Consider the following 21,839-nt stretch of genomic DNA (forward strand, 5'->3'; position numbering starts at 1 on the left):
ACTATTAAATACCATCATATTATAGTACCTCAGTCAAGTGGGCTGCAATTGGCTATTAAAACATGTTTTCTGATAACCTCATTTACATTGACAGGAAGCCTTCTATTGTGTGTGTGAAAATAGCATTGCTTGAGAAGATGGCATTTAATAAGCAATAAAGTAGAATACCAAGAGAGTCAGGCTTGGAATTCCACAGCAGTATGAATAAAAGAAGTCCATATCTCCACTAGGATTCAATGTCAATTCACTAATGGTGTACAGCATAACAATTACTGATAACATTTCCGATCCATTTTTAGGGCCAATGCAACACAACAAAAAGTTAAGGTTTTACCCAAGGAATGATTTTGAGTGATGAAAGAGTATTCTGTATTTGTGACTATGCAATTGAATCTAATGGATCATAAAGTTATAGCTGCATATTTTCCGTCAGCCTTCTGACCACCTGCTTCTCAGATGTGGGCGGCTCATCAAGATGACTGAAATAATATGGTCATCTCTATCTCATTTTGTTTCATATTGGGCAAGTATTTATCTATTTTTTCTTTTGGTTCTAAAACTAAGCCTTCACCCGATAGTGATAAAAACAGCACCATTCACTGTCCATGCACCTCAAAGATTGACCGACTAGAATAGGTAAATACATTGTGGAGGATTGGTGGATGTTGTCCTTATGCAAATTTTAGGCTCTGAGTTCTTAACTTATCTTTCCTAATTATTAAAAGCAAAATAATTATTTATTTATTTTTTTAAGGAAGATCAGCCCTGAGCTAACATCTGCTGCCAATCCTCCTCTTCTTGCTGAGGAAGACTGGCCCTGAGCTAACATCCCTGCCCATCTTCCTCTACTTTATATGTGGGACGCATGGTTTGATAAGCGGTGCCATGTCCACACCTGGGATCCGAACCGGTGAACCCTGGGCCACCAAAGTGGGAACGTGCACACTTAACAACTGAGCCACTGGGCCAGCCCCATAAAAGCAAAATAGTTATGTGAAAGTCTGTACTCTACACTAGACTCAAGTGCTTAACTATTTTGATAGGCGTGTTAGATGTTAAGAGACCAGTTGTTAAGAGAGAAATTTTAAACGCAGATGTAGCCACATAATTATTTTTTCATATGCCTTTTCTATTCAAATTCTTAAATGTCATTTGTCACATTTATGATGAAAGGACTAGAATCCAGAAAACAAAATGCTACTAAATTTCAATATGTACATTAGCTAATTCTGCTGATAGGAGTAACATAAGAAAGCAGTCTATTCAATTTTTTTATTCTACTTCTTGAGGGAATTTTGAGATAACACTGGAATTTATGAGCACTTTGGCTATAGAGCTGCAAGAAAGGGCTTTTAGGTTTACTCTTAAGTGGATGTGTATTTTTCTTTTCCCTCAATGTTCTGGTGGGAAATACCACATGATAGTAAATAGTATGGAGGGCTTGGATTATGGCAACCTGATTCTTGTCCCTGATTTGTTGTTCTCTCACCCCTGAGAAACTAGAGAAAGTCATTTAAACTCTATGATCCTCTGTTACTCACCTTTAAAATAAAGAAGGTGGATTATTTATTATAAAAATCAATGAAAGTTTGTGGCATGAATGAATGAATTTATGAATGAATCTAATAATGATATGTAAAGTCCATTCTTTCTGAGATAATCTATGGTGCCTTAATTAGTCCTCTGTCATTGCACTTAATCAAGCAGAAGCTAAAACTTGTTACAGATGCTATCAGAGGAATTCTTGCATTGGGCATTGGTTGAAACTGATGACCCCTTAGGTCTCTTCCACCATTGCTAATCTATGGTGCTATCTACATACAAGACATTGTTCTTGGAACTATTGTTAATCCATCCTAGTCAAAACTATAAAGCAAAGAGAATGCTCAAATGATGAATAATATGAAAAAAATAGCCTCAGGAATAATTACAGAAAAACAAGTTGAAAAAATAACATATCACTTTTTGCCTAGCAAATTGGCACAGAGTTAATAAAATGATAGTATTCCATGTTGGCAAGGCTGTTGGGTATTCTCACAGTCTCCTTACGGGAGTATAATTTGACCCAGATTTTCTGAAGACTCTTCACCTGAGTGTCTTTCTTATGCTTCAGGTCTCAGCCTAGAAGGTAATTCACCAGACTTGAGTTGACCAGTTAAGCAGATTCTCTTTCAACCCCTACTCCACACCATCCCTGCCAATTCTTCTCTTCATAGTGTGTATTTCAATTCATGATTATATATTTATTTGTATTTTTGCAGATGTATCAGTCAAGATTTTACAGAGAAAAAGACCCACTAGGAGACTATATGTGTGTGTATGTATATATGTCTCCTATTGTGTATATATACATATACACACACACATATATACACATGTATGTATATAAGTAGTACGCATACACATATATATGTAAGTGTATGTATATATACATTTAGAGAAATCTATTTTAAGGAATTTTCTCACGTGGCTGTGGGATGCTGGCACGTCTGAAATCTTTAGGGCAAGCCAGCAGGCTGGAAACTAGGCAGAAGTTGATGCCATAGTCCTGAGGTGGAATTTCTTCTCTGGGAACCTCAGTTTTGCTCTTAAGGCCTTCAACTGATTAGATGAGACTCATTCACATTGTCAAGGGTTATTTACTTCATTTCAAGTCAACTGATTGTAGATATTAACCATATCTACAAAATGCCTTTGAAGAAACACCTAAATTAATGTTCGATTAAATAACTGACTACTATATCCTATCCACACTGACACATAAAATTAACCATCGCAACAGATTTGTTGATTCTCCCATTAGACGATAAGCTCTATAAAATGACAGAGGTATTGGCTTTGTTGGTCACCTCTAGCACAGTGCTGGGCACACAGTTTAGTACATATAGTAGTTGCTTAAATATTTGCTGAATGAATAAATGAATGCATGATATCTGATGACCACTGAAGCTCCCACTTCCTATGGTTTGCTAGTCAAATGGTATCTTTTTGATCACGATCATTTTCAGTTGGGTACAACCATAAAGAAGTATTGGAATGTTTGGTGAGTTTTATTATTATAATTATTAAAACAAACAAGCAAAAAATTTAAAAATGAACAGTCAAATCATAAAATGTAGAATTGAGAATGAATGCTCAGTTTACTCTTCTAATATCTTAATTATAATATTATTTTCAATTAAACTTAGAGATCAATGAAAGATCAAAATCAAGATTGTTCTCAGGCAGTAGTAATAACCAACTAGGAAATGTGATATGACATAAAGATCTTATTCAAAATGCAATGAAATTTTAAAGTACATACGAATGAATCTAAAAAAAATAAATTCGGGGCCAGCCCGGTGGCGCAGTGGAGTGCACATTCCGCTTCAGGCGGCCCGGGGCCCACCAGTTCAGATTCCAGGTGCGGACATGGCACTGCATGGCACGCCATGCTGTGGTAGGCATCCCACGTATAAAGCAGAGGAAGATGGGCAGGGATGTTAGCTCAGGGCCAGTCTTCCTCAGCAAAAAGAGGAGGATTGGGAGCAGATATTAGCTCAGGGCTGATCTTCCTCAAAAAATAAATAAATAAATAAAAATAAATTCAAGAATTTTGTCCAGAAATTATTGAGGACATAATAACTGCAAGGACCTGCCACACTCATTGTAAAGATGTCAGTTCTCCACCAAATAAATCTATAAGTTAAGTGAAATTCTAATAGAAATCTGGTAGACTTTTTCTTGGAACTAAACAAATTGATTCAAAAATTCATCTGGAAGAGTAAAATCCAAGAACTAAGACAAATTTGAAAAAGAATAGTATGGTGGAGGAATATGTGCTATAAGATTTCAAGATGTATTTTAAAGCTGCAATAATTAAAACATTCATGTATTGGCACAGAGATAGACAAATGACAAAAGGAACACACTAATGCCCTGAAATATGTCCACGTATATAAGAAAACTTGGCAGATGACAGATGTGGCATTATAAATCTGTGGAAATGAATGCAACTTTGTCATGATGTATTATCATTTTTACATACTGCTAGATTTATTTTGTTAATTTTTTTCTTCAGTAATTTTATTGAGATCATAATGCTTTATAACATTGTGTAATATTGAGTGTACTTTATTATTTTTTAAAGATTGGCACCTGAGCTAACTGCTGTTGCCAATCTTCTTTTTTCTTTTTATTCTTCTCCCCAAAGGCCCCCAGTACATAGTTGTATATTCTAGTTATGAGTGCCTCTAGTTGTAACATGTGGCATGCCGCATCAGCGTGGCCTGATGAGTGGTACCACATATGTGCCCAGGATCCAAACCGGTGAAACCATGGGCCACAGAAGCGGAGCATGTGAACTTAACCACTCAGCCATGGGGCCGGCCCCTGGGTGTACATTATTATTTATCAGTTTCTGAATAGACATCATCGTTTTACCACAAGTAGTCTAATTTTTGTCCATCACCATCATATACGCCCCTTTACTCCTTTCTCCCACCCCCTAACCTAGCCCTTCCCCTCCGGTAATGACTGATCTGTTCTCTTTATCCATATATTTATCTTCCACATATGAGTGAAGTCATGCAGTATTTGTCTTTCTCTGTCTAGCTTATTTTGCTTAACATCATACCATCAAGCTCCATCCATGTTGTCGCAAATGGAGTATTTTGTCTTTTTTATGGCTGAGTAGTATTCTGTTGTATATATATATACCACATCTTCTTTATCCATTCATCCATAGAAGGGCACTTGTGTTGCTTACACGTCTCAGTTATTGTGAATAATGGTGCAATGAACATAGGGATGCATAAATCTCTTTGAATCATTGATTTCAAGTTCTCTGAATAAGTACCCTGCAGTGGAATAGCTGAATTGTATGGTATTTCTATTTTTAATTTTTTGAGAAATCTCCATAGTGGCTGCATCAGTTTGCATTCCCACCAGCAGTGTATGAGGGTTCCTTTTTCTCCACATCCTCTCCAACATTTGTTGTTTTTTGTCTTGGTAATTATAGCCGTTCTGACATGTGTAAGGTGATGTCTCATCATAGTTTTGATTTGCATTTCCCTAATAATTAGTGACGTTGAACATCATTTCATGTGCCTGTTGGCCATATGTATATTTTCTTTGGAAAAATGTCTGTTCATATCCTCTGCCCATTTCTTGATTGGGTTGTTTGTTTTTTTGTTTTTGAGTTGTATGAGTTCATTGGATATTTTGGAGGTCGACCGCTTGTCAGATAAATCATTTGCAAATATTTTCTCCCAGTTGGTGAGTTCTCTTTTCATTTTGTTCACAGTTTCATTTGCTTTGCAGAAGCTTATTTAGTCTGAGGTAATCCCATTTGTTAACTTTTTCTTTTGTTTCCCTTGCCCGAGTACACACGGTATTTGAAAAGATGCTACTAAGACCAATGTCAAATAGGATACTGCCTATATTTTCTTTGAGGAGTTTTATAGTTTCAGGTTTTACATTCAAGTCTTTAATCCATTTTGAGTTAAGTTTTGTGTATGGTGCAAGACAATGGTCTACTTTGATTCTTTTGCATGTGGCTCTCCAGTCTTCCCAACACCATTTATTGAAGAGACTTTCCTTTCTCTATTTTATGTTCTTGGCTCCTTTATCAAAGATTAACTGTCCATAGATGTGTGGTTATATTTCATGGCTTTCAATTCTGTCCATTGACCTGTGTGTCTGTTTTTGTTCCAGTACCATGTTGTTTTGATTACTATAGCTTTGTAATATATATATATTTTTTAAAGATTGGCACCTGAGCTAATATCTGTTGCCAATCTTCTTTTTTTAATTCTTCTTCCCAAAGCCCCCCAGTACATAGTTGTATATTCTAGTTGTGAGTGCCTCTGGTTGTGCTGTGTGGGTCACCACCTCAGCATGGCTCCATGAGCAGTGCCATGTCCAAGTCCGGGACCCAAACCGGCAAAACCCTGGGCCGCCAAAGTGTAGCACACAAACAACCACTTGGCCACAGTGCCAACCCCTGTAGTATATTTTGAAGTCAGGGATTGTGATGCCTCCAGCTTTGTTCTTTTTTCTCAGGATTGCTTTAGCCATTTGGGGTTCTTTGTTGTTCCATATAAATTTTAGGATTCTTTGTTCTATTTCTCTGAAGAATGTCATTGTGATTCTGATTGAGATTATGTTGAATCTGTAGATTACTTTAGGTAGTATGGACATTTTAACTATGTTAATTCTTCCGACCCATGAGCATGGGATATCTTTCCATTTCTTGATGTTTTCTTCAATTTCTTTCAATAATGTCTTATAGCTTTCACTGTGTAGGTCTTTCATCTCTTTAGTTAAGTTTATTCCTAGATATTTTATTTGTTTTTTCCGATTGTAAATGAGATTGTTTCTTGATTTCTCTTTCTGCTAATTTGTTGTTAATGTAAAGAAATGCAACTGATTTTTTTCAATTGAGTTTTGTAGCCTGCAAATTTGCTGTAGTTACTGATTACTTCTAATAGTTTTTTGGTGGATTATTTAGGTTTTTCTATATATGGAATCATGTCATCTGCAAGCAGTAAGAGTTTCATTTCTTCCTTTCTAATTTGGATTCATTTTATTTCTTTTTCTTGCCTAAATGCTCTGCCCAAACCTCCAGTACTACATTGAATACAAGTGGTGAGAGTGGGCACCCCTATCTTGTTCCTGTTCTCAGAGGGGTGGTTTTAAGGTTTTCACCATTAAGTATGATGTTGGTTGTGAGTTTGTCATATATGGCCTTTACTATGTTGAAGTACTTTCCTTCTGTACCCATATTATTCCAAGTTTTTATCATAAATGGATGTTGGATCTTGTCAAAGGCTTTCTCTGCATCTACTGAGATGATGGTGTGATTTTTATTCCTCATTTTGTTAATGTGGTGTATCACATTGAGTGATTTGTGGATGTTGAACCATCCCTGTGTCTCTGGAATAAAACCCACTTGATCATGGTGTATGATCCCTTTAATGTATTGCTGTATTCAGTTTGCCAATATTTTGTTGAGGATTTTTGCATCTATGTTCATCAGTGACATTAGCCTGTAGTTTTCCTTCTTTGTGTTACCCTTGTCTGGTTTTGGTATCAGGGTAATTTTGGCCTCATAGGACAAGTTAGGAAGCATTCTGTCTTCTTCAATTTTTTGGAGTAGTCTGAGAAGGATAAGTATTAAATCTTTGAATGTTTGGTAGCATTCTCCAGAAAATCCATCTGGTCCTGGACTTTTGTTTTGGGGGAGGTTTTTGATTACTGTTACAGTCTCTTGTGATTGGTCTATTCAGATTCTTTATTTCTTCTTGATTCTGTTAAGGGAGGTAGTATGAATCTAAGAATTTATCCATTTCTTCTAGGTTATACAATTTGTGGGCGTATAGTTTTTCACAGTATTCTCTCATAATCTTTTGTATTTCTTCAGTGTCTGTTGTAATTTTTCCTCTTTCATTTCTAATTTTATTTATATGAGCTTTCTCTATTTTTCTGCTTAGTGAGTCTGGTTAAGGGTTTGTCAATTTTGTTTATCTCCTCAAAGAACCAGCTCTTAGTTTCATTAATTCTTTCTCCTGTTTTTCTAAGCTGTATTTCATTTACTTCTGCTCTGATTTTTATTATTTCCTTCTTTCTGCTGACTTTGGGCTTTGTTTGTTCTTTTTCTAGTTCTGTGAGGTGCAGTTTAAGATTACTTATTTGAGACTTTTCTTGTTTGTTGTGGTGGGCCTGTATTGCTATGAATTTCCCTCTTATGACCACTTTTACTGCATCCTGTAAGCATTGGTATGTGGTGTTTTCATTTTCAGTTGTCTCCACGTATTTTTTAATTTCTCCTTTAATTTCTTCATTGATCCAATGGTTGTTCAGTAACATGTTCTTTAGTCTCCACATATTTCTGACTTTCCCAGTTTTTTTCTTGTAGTTCATTTCTAATTTCATAGTATCATGGTCAGAAAAGATGGTTGAGATGATTTCAATTTTCTTATATTTATTGAGGCTTACCTTATTTGCCAACATATGCTCTATCTTTGAGAATGATCCATAAGCACTTGAGAAGAATGTGTATTCTGCTGTCTTTGCATGGAATGCCTTTATATATCTATTAAGTCTGTCTGATCAAGTGTTTCATTTAAATCTACTATTTCCTTGTTGACTTTTTGTCTGAATGATCTGTCCACTGATGTAAGTGGGGTGTTGAGGACCCTACTATTATTGTATTGCTGTCAATTTCTCCCTTTAGGTCTGTTAATAATTGTTTTATGTACTTTGGTGCACCTATGTTAGGTGCATATATAGTAATGTGTCATGTCCTCTTGGTGGAATGTCCCTTTCATCATTATGTACTGCCCCTCTTTGTCTCTCATTGTCTTTTTTAACTTGAAATGTGCTTTCTCTGCTATAAGTATGGCAACATCTGCTTTCTTTTGTTTGCCATTAGCTTGAAGTATTGTTTTCCATCCTTTCACTCTGAGCCTATGTTTGTCTTTAGAGCCGAGATGTGTTTCCTGAAGGCAGCATATTGTTGAGTCTTCTTTTTAAATCCATCCGGCTACTCTGTGTCTTTTGATTGGAGAATTCAGTCCATTTACATTTAGACTGATTATTGATTTATGAGGGCTTAATACTTCCATTTTTATCTCTTGTTTTCTGGTTGTTATACGTTTCCATTGTTTCTCTTCCTTTGTATTTCTGACTGCCACTTCATTTTGGTGGTTTTCTGAGGAGATTTTCTCTCTTTTTGGGAATCATGTCTCTACTCTGATTTTTTGTTTAGTGGTTACTGTGGGGTTTGTATAAAAGATCTTTTAGATGAAATACTCCATTTATTCATATCCTTTTATCTCCATTAACCTAAACAGGTTCCATCTCTTTCCTCTTCCCCTTCTGAGTTATTGCTGTTACAAATTATCCTGTTTTCAGTGTGTTTGTGACTAAGTTGAAGTGTTTATAGTTACTTTTGATGCTTTCTTTTCCTTTATCTTTTAAGTTACAGTTGAGTATTTGCCTTCCTGTTCTGACAGAGAGCTCCAGTTTTCTGATTATGTCTGTCTATTTATCTCCTTGCTCAAAGCTTTGTAGACCTTTGCCCTTTTTTTCCAGTGTGAGGTCATCTTTAATTATTTCTTGTCGGGGAAGTCTTGTGGTGATGAATTCCCTCAGCTTTTGTTTATCAAGGAAAGCTTTTATTTCTGCATTGTATCTAAAGAAAAGTTTTGCTGGATAGTGTATTCTTGGCTGGAAAATTTTGTCTTTTAGTATTTTGAATATATCCTTCCAATCTCCCTTAGCCTGTAAGGTTTTCTGCCAAAAAATCCACTGAAAGGCTGATAGGGTTTCCTTTGCAGGTTATTTTCTTCTGCCTTGCTGCCCTTAATGTTTTTTCTTTGTCATTGACTTTTGCCAGTTTTACTATTATATGCCTTGGAGATGGTCTTTTAGCATTGATGTAATTAGGCGTTCTATTAGCTTCATGTATTTGTAAATCTGGTTCCTCCCCCAGGTTTGGGAAGTTCTCAGCTCTTATTTCTTTGAACAAGCTCTCTACTGCTTTCTCCCTTTCTTCTCCCTCTAGAAAACCTGTAATACGTATGTTGCTTTTCCCAATTGAGTCAGATATTTCTCAAAGAATTCCTTCATTTGTTAAAAAATCTTAGTTCTGTCTCCTCCTCCACCTGTAGATTTTCAATATTTTTATCCTCTAAATCACTAATTCTTTCCTCCATAACATCAGCTCTATTTATTAAGGATTCTAGATTATTTTTTATTTCATTGTGTGATTTTCATATCCAGAATTTCTGCTTGATTTTTTTTTTATAGTTTCAATCTCTTTGGTGAAGAGATTCATTTTATTCCTGAGCTCATGGAACTGTCTTTCTGTGTTCTCTTGTAAGTCCTTGAGTTTCTTTATGATGGTTATTTTTAACTCTCTGTCATTTAGGTTGTAAATTTCTGTGCCTTGAGGATCAGTTTCTGGAGAACTGTGATTTTCCTTCTTGTCTGAATTGTTGCTGCAGTTTCTCATGGTGTTTGATGAACTAATCTTTTACTGAGGCATTTGTGATAGTATTAGGTTACAGATTCCACCTGCTACTGCTGGGGGGAAGCAGCAGCAGTTTCTGGCCCCACCCCTCAGCTGGAAGCTGTGGGAGTACTATTGGCACTTGTGCCAGCCTGAAGAGCATTCAGGCGCTTGTGTGGACTGTGCCTGGTGAGTGAGGTTTTCTCCAAGACTGAGCTAAGGCCACTCCTTGGGGCCACAGGGAAACAGTGGGCTCTCCCCACACAGGGAAAGCGATCACAAGCAGGCTAAGGGCTGCCACCACCTCTTACTACAGTCGCTCTGGGGCACATTCCCTCTTTAAGGGCTCAGTAGTACTATGTGCACTCGCATAGGCCTGGAGTGCACTTGCCCTAGCATGCAGATTTGCTACAATCTCTGCCTGTGGTCCTGCTGGCTACTGTGCTTGGTGGTCGGGATTTCATCACCAGGACTGAGCTAGCGCCACTCCTTGGGGCTGCAGGGGCCCAATGGGCTGCCCCCCAAGGAATGGCCTTAGCTCAGTCTGGGAGGAAGCCTTACCCACCAAGCACAGTCCACACAAGCCCCTGAATGCTCTTCAGGCTGGCCCAAGTGCCCATAGTACTCCTACAGCTTCCAGCTGAGGGGTGGGACCAGAAACTGCTGTTGCTTCCCCCTAGCAGTAGCAGGTGGAATCTGCAACCTAATACTACCACAAATGCCCCAATAAAAGGTTAGTTCATCAAACACTTGGGAAAGCAATCCCAAATGGGCTAAGGGCTCCTGCTGGCTCTTCCTAAAGTCACCCCATGCATGTGCCCACTTTTAGGGCATTCATGCCAGATTTGAAATTGTTCATGCAGCTGAAGACAGCCACTAGGGAAGAGCAGGGAATGCTCACCTATCGCCACCACTTCCTGGAGGGCCACTCAATCCCCCCTCCTATGTAGAGCTACATGTGTCTCTCAGGCATCCTGTTGTGCTGTATGGGCTTCCTCCATTGGTCAATGAATGTCCATTTAGTTGTAGGTCAAAAGGGGGAGAGACAAAGAGAACAACTCACTCTGCCATGTTGCTGATGTCACTCTCTTGTTAATGTTTTGCTTAGGAGTTTTACATCTATTTTTCTGAGAAGATTTTCTGTAATTTGCCTTTCATACACATTCTTTGTTCAGTTTAGGTATTAAGTTTATGTTAGTATTATAAAATGAATTGAGATGATCTCTTCTTTTTCTATACTCTGGAAAGTTTGTAAAATATTAGAATTATGCGTTCTTTCAAAGTCTGATAATGCTTTCTCACAAAACTAGCAGGTTTTGTTTTTCTGTGGGAATTATTATTATTATTATTTTTGGTGAGGAAGATTGGCCTTGAGCTAAAATCTGTTGCTAGTCTTCTTCTTTTTGCTTGAGGAAGATTGTCACTCAGCTAACAGCCATGCCACTCTTCCTCTATTTTGTACATGAGATGCTGCCGCAGCATGGCTTGATGAGCAGTGCATAGGTCTATGCTCGAGATCTGAACCCACTAACCCTGGGCCACAGAAGCAGAGAGTGCAAACTTAACCACTATGCCACTGGGGTGGCCCCTCTGTGTGGGAATTTTTTTAATTCCTGATTTTATTTCTTTAGTAGGATTATAAGAATACCCAGGAATATTTCCTATTGAGTCAGTTTATTTTTCTAAGTATTTGTCTATTTAAGCTAGATTTTCAAATTTATTGTCATAAAGATATTCTTAATTATCCTCTTGCTATCTATTCCAGCTTTTTTTATTATTATAATTCTTTTTTTTTTAAGGAAGATTAGCCCTGAGCTGACATCTGACTCCAATCTTCCTCTTTTTTGCTGAGGAAGATTGGCCCTGAGCTAACTTCTGTGCCTACCTTCCTCAATTTTGTATGTAGGATGCCTGCCACAGCATGGCTTGATAAGCAGTGCATAGGTCCACACCTGGGATCCAAACCAGTGAACCCCAGGCCACCAAAGCGGAGCACACAAACTTAACCACCACACCCCTAGGCTGGCCCCTATTCCAGCTTTATTGAGATATAATTGACATATAATATTGTGTAAATTTAAGATGTGCAACATGCTGATTTGATACGCTTAGATATTGCAAAATGATTACCACCATAGCTTTAGCTAGCACCTACATCACTTCACATAATTACTGTTTCTCTTTTATGGTGAGAACACTTAAGATCTACCTATTCTTTTGGCAACTTTCAAGTATATAATGCAGTATTATTAACTGTAATCACTATGTTGTACATTAGATCCTTAGAACTTATTCGTCTTCTAACTGGAAGTTTATACACTTTGATAAACAGCTCCCCATTCCCCCAGCTCCCAGCCCCTGGTAACCACCATTCTATTCTCTTCTTCTGTGAGTTCAGCTTTTTTCAATTCCATACATAAGTGATATCGTGCAGTATTTGTCTTTCTGTGTCTGGCTGATTTTAATTAGCATAATGCCATCAATAATTGTCCAAGAATGTTTATTGAAATGTATTTAATTGTGAAAAGCCAGAATGAATTAATTCATTGTGATATGTTAATACAATGCAGCAGTAAAAATGAATGAACTAAAACTACACATGTCAACATGGATGAACATCCTAAACATAATGGTAAGTAAAGAAAGCAAGTTCCCAAACTTTATATACAATATGAAATTCTTTTTATAAATTTAAAAATGAACACATATGCATATATATTGAAAAAATAAGAAAACATGAAGTGCAGAGAAAGCAAACTCTGGATGATTATTGCCTCTGGGGAAGGAGGAAGGGATTTGGGGCTATAGAGTAGAACATAGAGGAATTCAACTTTGTAATGTTTTATTTCTTAAAAAAAGTCTGAAGTAAACATGAATATTCATTCAAGTGTGGTACTTTACTTTTTTTTTTTTTGAGAAACAGTAGCCTTGAGCTAACTGCTGCCAGTCCTCCTCTTTTCGCTGAGGAAGACTGGCCCTGAGCTAACATCCATGCCCATCTTCCTCTACTTTATATGTGGGACACCTACCACAGCATGGCATGCCAAGCACTGCCATGTCTGCACCCGGGATCCGAACCAGCGAACCCTGGGCCACCAAAGCAGAACGTGTGAACTTAACCGCTGCGCCACCGGGCCAGCCCCTGGTACTTTACTTTTTATTAAAATTGTGATAATAATAATAAGTAAACAAAGGTACTGAGATGAAAAAGAGCTTCTCAAGGATCATAAAGGTGGCAGTGTTACTAGAATTCAATCAAAGAAAGGTAGAGTGCCATGAGATGTGGTTTTAGAGGCAGACAACTGCCAATCGATGCAGAGTTTTAAGGCCATGGTAAGACGTTTGTATTTTATTTGATTTTATTCGTAGGAGAAATATTGCCAAAGGAAGTATGAATAAAATTCTATGCTCAGTGGGCGAGACAGTAGAAGACCTCTTGTCCACCAAGTGGTGGAGGCACCTCCATTTGATTCCTCGCCCTTTCCTCCGCATGCTTTCTCTTTGGGAAGCAGTGAGGATTGAAAGCTTAGCATTCAGAAACGTTCTTTTCTATCTTATATTCTTAGTGCCCAATACAGATAAAGAAAAATGAATGAACAAGTATAATTTAAACACCCTGAATCTGAAATCTATTATTCGCTGCTGTGTGACTTTGCACAAATTAACTTAATTTTCTCAAATTGTTTTCCTCATCTGTAAAATGGGAATAATCATAGTATCTACCTTGAGGGATATTTTAAGTATGATATTAGAGATCACATGTAAAAATGTTTAATATACTAGTGGACACATAATAAGTACTCAAAAATGCCTTATTATTAAGCTTATAGCTCATCATTGCTGAAAAGGGGGGGCAAGTTTGTTAGGTGGGATGAGATGGCAGAGGAAGACTGGGACAGCCAATAAAGACTTTGCTCAAGAATTTACATCTGAACTGTGGTTTCAATGGACTAAAAAGAGTTTAAAAGATAGGTGGCAGGAGGTTGGGGGAGGGTAGCATTTTAGGGAACAGCATGTCTAAAATCATGAAGGAATGAAAATGGTGCAATGTTTCATTGACCAGAGTTTATAGATATCTACAGAATATAAAATAGAGAAAGAAATTTGTTCTAAATTATGAAGAGCTTTTTATTATGTTGGAATAAGGGGTTAAAACCTAACCCTGACAGCAACATGGAACCAAATGAAGTTTATGAGCAGGGGAGTAATATGATGAGGTATTGAGAAGGATTGCTATTACAAGGAGCATCCTTTAGTCAAGGATAGGCTTAGACAGCACTGTGAAACAGGTAAAGTTTAAGTTCTCCTTGAGACTTGCCCCTTCTCTTTTATCACCCTCTTCCCAGACATGAATAGTATTGCCGTGCATCCTTAGATCCATCAAGTCTGATTTCCCTCGTCAGGAGAGATGTCCTTATTATATGAACATTGGCACCCGATATCTCTATTTAATTAATAGCCATGTTTACCAGTAAAGTAGTTTGCAAGAGACAGAGACAAAGTATAACTTAATGACTGCTATGTCCCTGGAACCTCACACGGTACTTGGCATATCACGTATCAGATAGTCAGTGAATGTTCTTGGCCTGCTAGACAAATGAATGGATCGACAGCAGGAAGTACTCTTAACGCTTTTTTTTTAGCAATGAAATTTATGGTTAAGAAGTGGGTTGGTCTTCTCCAGGTGATCACGAAAATTTAACACTAGCATGTGATTATTTGTGCAATCATGAATTCATTGTCTTAGCAAGTATGTTGGGTTTCAGAGAAAGAAGAGATGATTTTCTAAGTACCTTTTAAGCCCGTGTTGTCCTGGATAGCCAAGCCAATATTCTCTATAAAGTGCTAACTGCCTCATAATCTCCCTCAGGCTCAAGTCACTCTAGGCTTCGTGTCCCAACAAAGTTATTTTCCGACAACAGTGGGGCCCATTCCGCATCTGTGCATAGACTTGTTTTAAAGCAAATTTGGAACTAGGCTGTTGACAGCTTAGGAGTTGGAACTTTATTACAATGTCTATAAAATGGTTGCCATAAAAAGGACTATCCAATGTTGGCATGAAAAAAGCTATTGAAATTTCGTGCTTGTGGAGATCAAAACAGTCAGATGTTAGGGAAGGGTTATGGTTGGCTACAGGACTTCTGCAGAGCTAACTTAGGAGCTCTGGCTTGGCGCTGGGAGCAATTCACTTTGTTCGTAGCCCCTTGCTCCTGAGCAAGTATATATAGCTTTGGGGAAGGATCAAGATAATGCTACCCTGGCTGGTTGAAATGGATCATAGGTAGGAGAGAGTGATAGTAGGAGAGAGGGTAGGGAAGATATAGTTGAAAGAAATGTGGCCATTCATTGGGTTATATGGGAAAGATGAGCATTTTTAAATAATGAACACAATAGCCATGGGAAGTAATCTGTGGTGGCAGGATCCTAGTATTACTTGGTGCAGAGTAAATGTGTCATGTTGGCCTCAGTCTCTCCAATTATAAAGTAAGGGGATTGTACTAGCGGCTATTCGTAATCCCTTCCAGATCCAATATTCTGTAATTCTCCGGTGGAAATGATGCTGCAGCAAATTACAGATTGCTTTTTCAAATGACAAATAGGGTAGTAGATTGGAACTTGCCAATCAATACAACTTATTCACATAAGTGAAGCCCCAATATATTGTCTCAGATGAATAGCTATATAACTGACCCAAAAGATACAGAAGTTGCTGCTTATCAGGGGCAACATATTTACAATTGATGAATTAGTATATAAAGGAGCAGAGAGAAAGTTAATTACAAGTGTATTTCCCAAGACACAATTGTTTAAAACAACAGTAAAATTTTCTTTGGATTAATATGCCAAGGCTTAAATGAAATAGAACTCATAAGATCTCAGCTCTGCTGCTCCTTCTCTGGTAGGTGGAAGAAAAGGAATAATTTCAAGGTATTCCCTGTGGAGGGGTGTCCAGACAAACTATCTGTCCACCACCACCTGCTTCTAACAAAACATATGTTAGAAGCCAATAAAATCAGATCAAAATGAGCATCAATAACAGATTTGAGAATCAAGTCAGAAAAGGGCACATTACTGAATGAGCAGGGAGCATCACAGACAGGGAGAGTCAGTCCCACCAGAGTGGGACTTTTTGCCTTAGGAATGATGTTAACAACAAGGTAATTGGATAAATGTACATGTATCAATCTGTTGGCACTTTTAGCAATAGCTAGTGGGAATCACCTTTTCTTTTCTTACCATCTCCTTTCTCTGGGTCTCTGCTCAGTTCTGGTAGTATTGAGACCCCCAAGTATGGCACTCAAGACATTCAGGAGACAGAAGGGCTGCCCACGTCTCCTCAGGCAGTAGGAGAAGGTTAGCTAAATTGGGTGGCATCTATATTCATTCACTTCCTTGTTCATTTATTGAACAAAGGTTTGTGCTGGGCCTTGTGCTATGCACTTGTGTAAAATTATGGACAAAACAGACATGGCCCCATTCCTTACAAAGCCCAACTTCTAGATAACAACAAAAAAATCACACAAGTCCATATATGCAAAATGTGATGTGTTATAAAGAAAAAGAGCCTTTTGGATACTTTAGCAGGAGTCTAATTTAGAAGTGGGAGGAGGAGAGGGTCAGGGGAAACTTTTATGCAGGAGTGACATTTGAACTGAGCTCTGACTGATGCGTAGGGGTTCATCTGGGTTAAGACTAGGCTAAAATGTATGAGGCAGTAGAAACAACATGCACAAGTGCCCAAAAGCAGCAAGCACATGACACATTCAAATAATCAAAAGAGGGTTGCTAGGATGAAGAGCAGTGCAAGAGCGTTATGGAGTCGCAAGGGCCCAGCTTGGCTCAGAAAATGAATGATTTTGCAGTAGGTACTGCTAGAGAGTGATAAAGTCAAACAAGAAGCTAAATGGGCCAAAAGGAAAAATGTGTGGTTGGGAATAGGTGAGAAATACAGGTCAAGATCCCAGGTGAACTCAAGAATGGAGACGGGATTAAGGTGGAAATGAGGTGAAAGTTTCAAGAATTTTGGTCAAGCATTGGGTGGTGAGGTGTGTAAGCCTTGTTTAATGGTTTTAGAAAAGGGAATGTCAGCACTGGGCCCTACTTCTGCTGCTCTGCTAAGGGAAATGTCATTAAGGGCTGTTTCAGCCTTATCCATCTATGGAGGAATCAAGAGGATTTGAAATGCCTGGCAATCCTTCCAGTGAGGGCAGTTTAGGATATTTAACTAATGGCAAAAGCTCTTCTTTTCCCTGTTGATCAAAGGAACAATAATGACTCTGGGAGGGCAGAAAGACTTCCATTTTCTGTCAGCAAGGAGCAAAAAGCATAGATGGCTGGTTCTGAGCGACTCCCACTTTGACTTCAATTATTGGATGAACTGTTTTTTTAATAGGTTTCCAAACTGGGGTGATCTATTCTTGTTTATTTCTTTCATTGTGTTAAATTTCTTTCATTGTGTTAAAATATACACAACATTAAATTTATAATTTCAACCATTTTTAAGTGTGGAGTTCAGTGGCATTAAGTACATTCACATTGTTGTGCAACCATCACCACCATCCATCTCCAGAACATTTTCATCTTCCCAAACTGAAACTCTTTACCCATTATACAATAACTCCCCATTCACCCCTACCCCTGATAACCAGGCACCTGGCAACCACTTTTCTACTTTGTTTCTCTATGAATTTGGCTATTCTGAGTACTGCGTATAAGTGGAATAACAGTATTAGTCCTTTTGTGCCTGGTTTATTTCATTTAGTATAACATCTTCAGGGACCATCCATGTTGTAGCATGTATCAGAATTTCATTCCTTTTTAAGGCTGAATAATATTCCATTGTATGCACTTACCACAATTTGTTTATCTATTCATCAGTTGACAGACATTTGGATTGTTTCCACCTTTTGGCTTTGAGAAAGTGATAGTATAAACATAGATGTATGAATATCTGTTCTAGTGTCTGTTTTAAATTCTTTTGTGCATATACCCAGAAGTAGAATTGCTATTTTATATGGCAATTCCATGTTTAACTTTTTGAGTAGCCACTATACTGTTTTCCATAGCAGCTGCACCATTTTCCCATCAGCAATGCACAAGAGTCCAATTTCTCCACATCCTATCCAACACTGGTTTTTGTTTGTTTGTTTTTACTAATAGCCATCCTAATGCCTGTGAAGTGGTATCTCTTTGTGGTTTTGATTTGCATTCCTCTAATGATTAGTGATGTTGAACTTCTTTTCATGTGATTATTGGCCATTTGTCTATTTTTGGAGAAATGTCTATTCAAGTTCTTTGCCCATTTGTTAACTGTTTGTTGTTATTGTTGTTGTTGCATTAGGAGTTCTTTCTATATTCTGGATACTAATCCCTTATCAGATATATGATTTGCAAATATTTTCTCTCGTTCTGTAGGTTGCCTTTTCACTCTGTTGATAATGTCTTTTGATGCACAAAAGTTTTTAATTCAATGAACTCCAATTTATCTAGTTTTTGTTCCATTACCTGTGCTTTTGCTGTCATATCCAAGAAATCATTGTCAAATCTAATATCATGAATCTTTTCCCCTATATTTTCTTTTAAGAGTTTTATAGTTTTAACTCTTACATTTAGGTTTTTGATTCATTTTCAGTTAATTTTTGTACATGGTGTAAGGGCCCAATTTCATTCTTCTGCATATAGATACTCAGTTTTCTCAGCACCATTTTTTTTAAAGACCATTCTTTCCTCCATTGAATGGACTTGTCACCCTTGTTAAAAATTATTTGACCAAATGTGCAAGGGTTTATTTCTAGGTTCTGTATTCTATTGAATTGGTCAATATGCCTGTCTTTATGCCAGTACCACGCTGTTTTTGATGACTATAGCTTTGTAGTAAGTTTTGAAATCAAGGAGTATAAGTCTTCCAACTTTGTGTTTCTTTTTCAAGATAGTTTCGATTATTTAGGGTCCTTTGAGCTTCCATATGATTTTTAGGATGAATTTTTCTATTTCTCCAAGAAAGGTCATTGGGATTTTGATAGGGATTGCATTGAATCTGTAGATCACTTTAGATAGTATCAGTATTTTAACAATATCTTCTAATCCATGAACACAAGACAGCTTTGCATTTACTTATGTCTAATTTCTTTCAGCAATGTTTTGCAGTTTTCGGAGTATTAGTGTTTCATCTCCTTGGTTAATTCCTACATATTTTATTCTTTTTGATGCTATTGTAAATGGAATTGTTTTCTCAATTTCCTTTTTGGATTGCTCACTCTTAGTATGTAGAAACACAACTAATTTTTGTGTATTGATTTTGTGTCCTGCAACTTTGCTAAATTCATTCTTTAGATCTAATGGATTTGTGTGTGTGTGGAATCTTTAGAGTTTTCTACATATAAGATCATGTCATAAGTGAACCGAGATAATTTCACTTTTTTCTTTCCAATTTGGAGGCCTTTGATTTCTTTTTCTTGCCTGATTGCTCAGGCTATAACTTCCAATAATAGAAGTGATAAAAGTGATCATCTTTGTCTTGTTCCTGATCTTAGAGGAAAAACTTTCAGTCTTTCACCATTGAGTATGATACCTGTAGATAAGACAAACTACTGATATAGCAACTTTTGAGGGAATAACCCTGCATTAAATGGTGATATTTATTATAAAACATTTTCTAAATTCAGAACTGTTAATTCTTTCAATTGTCATTGGACAGCTCCTCTAGATGTCCTATCAGCACTTTGAACTCAGAGTGTCTGAAACTAGACACATCCTCTTGCTTGCACACCAGCTTTTCTGTTATCCATGCTCTCAATTCATATTGCTACTCAGTCCTCCAATCCAGAAGCATGGAGTCATTTTAGACTCCTCTTCCTCCTCCACCTTCTCCCCTCTTTCATGTGATTGGTCATGCAATTCTTTTTTTAAAAACCTTTATTTTTAGTGTGTTGGCATGGCAGGTGATCTCAGCAACTTCTTTTTTTCTTTTTTTTTCTTCTTTTGCTGAGGAAGATTTTCCCTGAGCTAACATCTATTGCCAATCATCCTCTATTTTGTATGCGGGTCACCACCACAGCATGGCTGATGAGTGGTGTGTATGTCCATGTCTGGGATCCGAACCCATGAACCCAGGCTGCAGAAACGGAGCATACTGGACTTAAACACTATGCCACGGGGCCAGCCCCCATGCAATTCTTTTGATTCTAACACAGAGGTACATTTCTCCTTCTCTTGTCCATGTTCTTAATCTCTCACTACCACATGCTGTAGTACAAACTATCCTCAACTCTTGCCTGGACTGTGGTAGCAACCTTTTAATTGGTCTCCTTGATACCAATCTCTCCTCCTTCAATATATCATTACATTGCCAACAGTTATCTTCCTATAACATAAATCTGATCATGTCTGATAGAGCCAGAGATATCAGATGTCAAAGCCAGCACTAAGTGTTCATGCTTAAAAGTCTCCCCATTCCCCCACTATCATTGCTTGTGTGCCCATATCCCCCCACATACTTCTAACATTGCCCTACTAATAAGACATAGGAAGTGGAGTGACTCAAAATGATTTCTGAGGACTTTAGAAATAGGAAGACAAAGCAATAAAACATTACTCTTATGATCTATTTTGATGCTTGGTTCAGGCCAGATTCTGCTAGGACATTGCCACCCGGGGAGAGAGAATTGAGGGTTTCAGTCACATAGTCAGGATCGAGTTGTACATTTAACATGGTTTTCTGAATTTGATATTGTACCTCCTATTGGCCTCATGCCACATGTGGCTACCATGTGTGGGAATAAATCTAGAAATATAATTTCCACAAATTAGAAGTTTTCTGTGTCTCATAGTTTAGCCTTTGAAGTCTGCCAGGAACTTTCACAGTACCTAAGTTGCCAATCAGCTCCAAATGCAGCTCCAGCGGAAGCTGCCAAGGCAGTGAAACCAAGGCTACACAGTAGAGGGGAAGCCTTCTAACATTAAAACCAAGCCACTAAAGCTCTTTTGGTTCTTGGCTACCTACTGGATAAAGTCTAACTTATTCACTACGCATCCAAGACCCTTTATAATCTTGTACCTACCATACTCTCTAGCCTAACCTACTTGTGCCCCTTCTCATACATTGTATGTTCTAACTGCAGTAAATGTCTCACCATTCTCTGAAGACTTCACACCCTTTTGCAACCCCCTTGCCTTTGCCTGTCCTATTTATTCTCTCTACCTATAACACATTTCTACCTCTTTCATGATTAGCAAACTCTTCTGTGCATACCCACTCAATACAGATCACATGTCACCACCTCTGTGAAACTTTCCCCAAATCTTCCAGGTATTTATAGTTCATACATACGAACAAATTTATGTTCCCCCTCCTCTTAAGTATGAGTTTCTTAAAGGCAGAAAATTTGTAATGCTGTAATCCTAATGTTTAGTATAGTGGGTACTCCATAAGTGTTTGAGGACTATTAAATGAATTGCAATGTACAACACCAAGAGTGAACACTAATATAAACTATGGACTTTGGATGAGTATGATGTGTCAATGTAGGCCCATCAGTTGTAACAAATGTACCACTCTCGTGTGGGATGTTGATAACAGGGGAGGCTACGCATGTGTAGAAGAAGAGGTTATATGGAAAATCTATGTACTTTCCTCTTAATTTTGCTATAAAACTAAAACTACTCTAAATAATAGTCTTTGATAAAAAAGTATATTGCAGATGTGCATATTTTGTTTGTTTTCCCATCACTGTGAAGAGAGTTTTATTTATGTCACATGACTTGAGTGTGAGAGCTCTGAAGTGTGTGCCTGTATTTGCTTATGTGCCCATATATATGCACTCTACCTGCCCAGGTAAAGCTACAA

The sequence above is a fragment of the Equus quagga genome, chromosome 10, assembly GCF_021613505.1.
Source record: "Equus quagga isolate Etosha38 chromosome 10, UCLA_HA_Equagga_1.0, whole genome shotgun sequence".
Classification (NCBI taxonomy): Eukaryota; Metazoa; Chordata; class Mammalia; order Perissodactyla; family Equidae; genus Equus; species Equus quagga.